The following is a 7,090-nucleotide window of genomic DNA, read 5'->3' on the forward strand; positions in this document are numbered from 1 at the left end:
AAATAGCCAAACCTACATACACACTCCCTTTTGTGGCTCATTGAGGTAAACACAACCTTATTGACCTCTCGGTCTCTGTACATTGTGCACTTCTGTCCTGTGTTCAGCTCAAAACTTAATCTTCCTATGTTCGCAATGCATGTTCGCGGGCAACGGAAGATTATGTCCATGTTCTTTATCAAAAGATCATTTTGTTCAAGCTCTGATCGGATCATCTCCTTTTTCTTCCTGTTTAAGCTGGGGCACAACAGATGCTTCCATGAAACAGCGTAATATTACAGGAGCATAAAAATCATACGATTTAAATAACATCTTTAAATAAGAAGTCTTGTCTTAAGAGTTTTACATCGTAACATAACGTTAGTGTCATATCATTGTTATGTTGAACTGTTATGTAATGCGTACCAGGATTTATCACAGACATTTTCCTGATGCTCTGGTGTGATAGGCTTTCCACTGAAACAGAAATTAAATTGATTTTGCTTTTGTAATGTCGGATATTTGTTTATATGGACGCACCTGAGGGCTGAATGAAGCTGAGTTGACATGACTGTACAAACAGATGCAAGATGAGAGCAAATCTGCATCAGAATATCATGACAACACGTTGGGCTGCAGTGGTGCCGTTACCATGACAACAGTCATCTTGGCAAGACCCTTCATCTTAACAAGAGCGTGCAAAGGTTTAGAAGCCCGACAATGACTGTGCCATCTGCCGCTCAAACACACACACACACACACACACACGTCTTGCAGGACTCTCCAGATCTGCTGTCGCAAGCTCTTCACTTTCTGCTGGGAGAAGAACAAACACTGTCTTTTGCTCTATTATACTGAGTTCAATTGAATTACAGCTGTAAAATGATTGAAATTTCTGCAGGTCTGTGTGGATAGAGAGAAATAAGATGAAAGAAATAAAATGAAATTATATGAAAGAGAGAAATTTAAGTAAATTAAAGTTAAGTTAAATAAAGACAGAAAGAACAACAGAAAATGATGGCCAGACTGATGGATGGATGGCCGGATTGATGGACGGTCGGACGGACGGACAGCCGGATGGACGGATGGATGGATGGCCGGACTGACGGACGGATAGATAGACAGATAAACAGATAAACAGATAGACAGAAAGACAGTTAGTTAGACAGACAGACAGACAGACAGATAAATAGAGAGACAGACAGACAGACAGACAGACAGACAGACAGACAGACGGACAGACAGACGGACAGACGGACGGATAGATGGAGAACAGATAGATGGACAGATAGACAAACGTATGGACAGATAGACGAATGTACCAACGGATGGATGGATAGATGGATGGACAGATAGACCGATGGACAGACAGAAAGATGGACAGATGGATAAATACATGGACAGATAGACGGACGGACGGACGGATAGACGGATAGACGGATGGACGGATAGATAGATAGATAGATAGATAGACAGACATACATACAGTCAGACAGACAGACAGAAGGACGGACGGATGGCCAGACAGACAGACAGACAGACAGACAGACAGACAGATGGACAGACAGACAGACAGACAGATGGACAGACGGACAGATAGACGAATGATAGACAGATGGATGGGATGGATAGACAGAAAGATGAACAGACGGACAGATAGACAGACGGGTGGATAGATAGATAGACCAACGAATGGACGGATAGATGGACAGATAGACGGATGGACAGATAGATAGACGTACCGATGGACGGATGGATAGATCTATGGACAGATTGACGGACGGATAGATAGACGGACAGATAGATGGACAGACAGAGGGACGGGCAGATAGACAGATTGATGGACAGATAGACAGACAGATGGAGGGACGGATGGACAGACAGACAGACAGACAGACAGACAGACAGACAGACCGACCGACGGATGGATAGGTGGACAGACAGACAGACAGACAGACAGACAGACAGACAGACAGACAGACAGACAGACAGACAGACAGACAGATAGATAGATAGATAGATAGATAGATAGATAGATAGATAGATAGATAGATAGATAGAGCGCGTGCGGCCGCCGGACTCCGCCCCTTTCCTGGACCCTTCCCTACTGAACACTGCCCCTCCTTCACAGAACCCCAGCACTCGAGGACACCAGACCCCCTTTTTATTTGGACACTTTATTCCCCCTTTGGACACTTTTCTTTCATTTTCTGTTTAATAAAAGCCTCTCCGAGGCCTGACGCCACACCCGCTGTGTCTGTCGTTCGTCCCTCCCGCCACAATAGATAGATAGATAGATAGATAGATGGATATACAGACAGATGAACGAAAGGATGGACAGATGGATAGACAAACAGAAAGATGGACAGACGGACAAATGGACGGACCGACAGATAGCCAGAAATTTGATTGACAGTTTGATTTGATTGATAGCTGCAGTCTCTCAGTCAGAATCATAGTTCAGAGCTCCACAGATCCGATCACTTATTTGATTACAGGTTCTCATCCACACAGATTGGATTAATGTTAAGGAGGACACTGAGAGGACAGAAATGTTCGCGGTTGTGTAAGATTGGATGCAGAAACCCATTAACATGATGAAGATTAGCTGAAGCAGCAGTGAAAGTCCAAACACAAAGGTACACAGCGGATCTGAAACACACGAATGGGACAATTAGATCAACAGACGCATTTGTTTGAATGAGATCACAGTAATTATCTTATCAGGACCCAAGAGTCGAGCACAGACTCAAACGAGATCTCAAATCCATTTCCAGTGACATTGTAGCAATGCAATCAGTCGGCAGTGAGTTATTAGCGCTGTTTTCTAAGGCAAGCAGTACAAGAGGAGATATTTTTACCTTTAAACGGTCACTTCTGGCCAAAATACGAGTCCATAATCAATAATAACATTTCCTTCAGTGAAAAAAATCCTCTGTCATCCTCTCACATCAAAATCACATTATATTATAGATAGAGGACTCATATTTTAGTTGTAAACAACAGAGTTGTTGTAAAGACAAAATGTCTTTATGCTGGATTTGTTTCTTACAAACACACAGCTTTTAACTTCACAACATGTTAACTGATGGACTGGAGTGGTGTGGATTACTTGTGGATTATTGTGATGTTTTTATCAGCTGTTTGGACTCTCATTCTGACGGCACCCATTCACTGCAGAGGATCTGTTATTGATCAAGTGATGCAATGCTACATTTCTTCAAATCTGATAAAGAACAAATTTTCATTTTTTGGGGAGAACTATTTCTTTAAAAGGACCTAAAAGTCCCTATAAATGCAACCTTGGTGTTTTCTTGTATCAGCAGTTCCTGATGTCCAGATGCAGTGATTACATAACAGTTCAAAGCCTCATTTATCTCTCAGGTGCTGTTAGAGTAACATAATACAGACCGTGACCTTCCCCTCAAGCGGCTGATGTGATCCTCCTCTGAGTTTGTAATGACGCAGCACTCGCCGCTTTAATCTCAACTGCACAAACTCACTCTCAACACTGTGTGCTACAACGAAATGAAAGGATTTGAGAGTCCTGGGAAATGTCCTTACAGCAACTCCATGCCTGCAGATCACTGACCTGCTGTCATCCACACGCTCATGTCCTCAAACCGTCTTTGAAAGTTTTAAGCTTTTTCTGCTTATTTTATGACTTGCAACTATCAGCAGTTTCTCTAGCTGTTCCCTCTGAAGTAATACTACGTTTATAGCATTACTTAAAAAAAAAAAGTACATGATAGCATCTTTAAGATAGATTTTTAATGTTTTTAATGTCTCTTCTGCTCACCAAGGCTGCATTTATTTGATTAAAAATACAGTAAAAACACTACAATTGTGAAATATTATTACAATTTGAAGTAACTGTTTTCTATTTTAATATATTTTAAAATGTATTTTATTTCTGTGATACAAAGCTGAATTTTCAGCATCATTATTCCAGTCTTTAGCATCACATGATCCTTCAGAAATCATTCTAATATGCTGATTTACTGCTCAAAAAGCATTTCTGATGATTATCAATGTTGAAAACTGTTGTTCTGCTTTTTTATTTTATTTTTCAGGATTCTTTGATAAATTTATTTGAAATAAAAATATTTCATACATTATAAATGTCTATACTGTTACTTTGTAAACTATTCAATGCATTCTTGTTGAAAGTTATACTTTTTTTCCACAAAACACAAATAAATCAATAAACATTTTTTTTTTTTGTAAATACACATTCAATTTATTACCAATTTAACACTCTATCCTTAGACATCTGACAGTGACTTCATTTAAAACATTCATAATTTTTTCTTTTTCCTCCAAAGAAAGATCTGAATTCATAATAACATCTATACAAAGACCAGTTAATAGGTACAATAATGGACTTAAAAAGTGTTCATAGTTGTGTCAATGCAAATTCAATGGCAACAAAAAAGACACGAGCCGCCACACGGTGAACGGCAGTGTATATGTGTGTGTTTGTGTGTGAGTGTGATTGTGTGGGCTTACATCATGAGCTTTATCACAAGGTACAACAGCGTCTGAGTACATGCACTAAAGTGCTAGTGTTTAAAGGCATGCATATCAAATATGATATCTGCACAACTGCTGTCCAAACCCTAGTCAACTCATCCAGAAGAAACATACACTGGATTCCTAGTGGAACACATGTCATAATTTGGAGTCAGTTCTAAAGTATTCCTATATTTTGATCCAATCTAAAGGAAAGCTTCACCCACAAATGCAAACATGCTGAAAATGTGCTCAGGCCATCCAAGATGTAGATGAGTTTGTTTCTTCATCAGATTTGGAGAAATGTAACATTCCATCACTTGCTTTCCAATGGATCCTCTGCAATGAATGGGTGCCGTCAGAGTCCAAACTGATAAAAACATTGCAATAATCCACACAACTCCAGTCTATCAGTTAACATCTTTTGAAGCCAAAAGCTGTGTTTGTAAGAAACAAATCCACCATTAAGACATTTTAACTTTAAACCTTCATTTTTCTGATTCAGAGAAGATGACTTTTTCACTGGAGAAAGCAATATTATGGATAGAGGACTTGTGTTTTAGCTATAAGTGACAGTTTAAAGTTATAAACCTCATTGAACATCTTAACGATGGATATGTTTCTTACAAATGTGCAGCTTTTCACTTTTCAAGATGTTAACTGATGGACTGGAGTGGTGTGGATTACTTGTGGATTATTGTGATGTTTTTATCAGCTGTTTGGACTCTCATTCTGACGGCACCCATTCACTGCAGAGGATGCATTGGTGACTGTCAAGTTTCTTAAGTTTTTCGCTTTCAGCTCTGCCCAAATTTAATAAAATGGCTCAAATACTGAAGGACGCAAGAGACCAACTCATCTTTCCTGCCTCTTTAATTCTGTTTGCAGGCTTGTTTGTATTAATGCATATTTTTTGTTTATATCTAATTTAAAGGTTATCAACCTGCAGACAGACAGACAGACAGACAGACAGTCCGTCCACCTATCAATCCGTCGGTCTGTCTGTCTGCAGGTTGATAACCTTTAAATTAGATATAAACAAAAATATGCATTAATACAAATAAAGATATTGGTTAAATTAATATTCCACATACCATTTCATTCAACATAAATCAAACTGCATCAACTGAACATCAACCAACACTAACAATTTCTATTCAACTAAACCCACATAATCTAAACACAATACTAACATTTTACATCGTCAAACTTATAATTTAACATCAACACAAATAAAAATGTTATCAGTGTTCATACCAGTTGCGTCTTCAGGCTTGAATTTGAGCTGAATGGGTGAAGGTCCTTTGTTTAATAATGGAACCTCCAAACTTTTAACCTAGGCTGTAACCGAAATCGCCCCCTACAGCCATTTTAAGTGGTGTTCGAAACCATAGTGGACGTTCTCGAGTGCACTCATTCAATCCCACAATGCACTGCAAAAACGAGTGTACCACTGATGTACGCTCAACAGCTAGAGATAACCCATAATGCACTGTGAGAGTCGCGCGCCGACTGAATTCCCGCATCTCGCTAGACGATGGCGCCGCAGTTGAATCATCATCCATCTGTTCATTTTACAACACGCTTGTCCACTGCGTAATACAGCATACAACACGGGTACAAATTCGTTGTAAATTGATTAATATATTGTATAATAACATATTCGAACTGTCCGTTTTAAATGATTGTTAAACAGTAAGCAACACTATGCAAAAGCGGCAGTCCTTCCGGTGCACGTAGTGTCCGAATTCACTCACTCGTTTTCATTCACTCCTTCAAGTGAACTGTAAGAGTGGACTAATGTAGGGAATAGTGAATAGGGTATAGGGGGCGATTTCGGATACAGCCCTAAATGTGTTCCTAGAGGTGCACCATTTAATTGTCCCCCCCTAGAAACACTAATTTGCAGGTTCCAGTTCAGTGACCGCACTACACTGCCCTCTGCAGGAATTTCTTGACGCAACAGTGAACAAGTGATGTAATGCTACATTTCTGCAAATCTGAAAAAGAAACAAACCTGAGGGTGAGTAAATTTTCAGGAAATTTTCATTTCTGGGTAAACTATTACTTCACTCCACTTTTTTTGGAAACAGGCTCATTCTCCAACTCCCACCGAGTTAATAATTTGAGCTGTTCTCCTGTTCTGGCAAAATCACTTTTAGCATAGCTTAGCATAGATCATTGAATCCTACTAGACCAATAGCATTGCGTTCAAAAATGGCCTACGAGTTTCAATATTTGTTCTATTTAAAATTTGACTCTTCTGTAGTTATATCGTGTACTAAAACCGGCGGAAAATGCAAAGCTGCAATTTTCTAGGCCAATAAGATTTTAAGAACTACACTCCCATTCTGGTGTAATAGTCAAGGAAGTTTGCTGCCGTAACATGGCCAAAGCAGGAGCAGTAATACCACACAGTGCCTGAAATTAGTTCCCTGGTAATTTTCCCCTGGTATTAGTACACGATATAACTACAGAAGAGTCAAGTTTTAAATAGGACAAATACCGAAACTCGTTGGTCATTTTTGAACGTGATGCTATTGGTCTCATAGGATTCAATGATCTATGCTAAGCTATGCTAAAAATGATATCGCCAGAA

This window comes from Garra rufa, chromosome 10, assembly GCF_049309525.1.
Source record: "Garra rufa chromosome 10, GarRuf1.0, whole genome shotgun sequence".
Taxonomy (NCBI): Eukaryota; Metazoa; Chordata; class Actinopteri; order Cypriniformes; family Cyprinidae; genus Garra; species Garra rufa.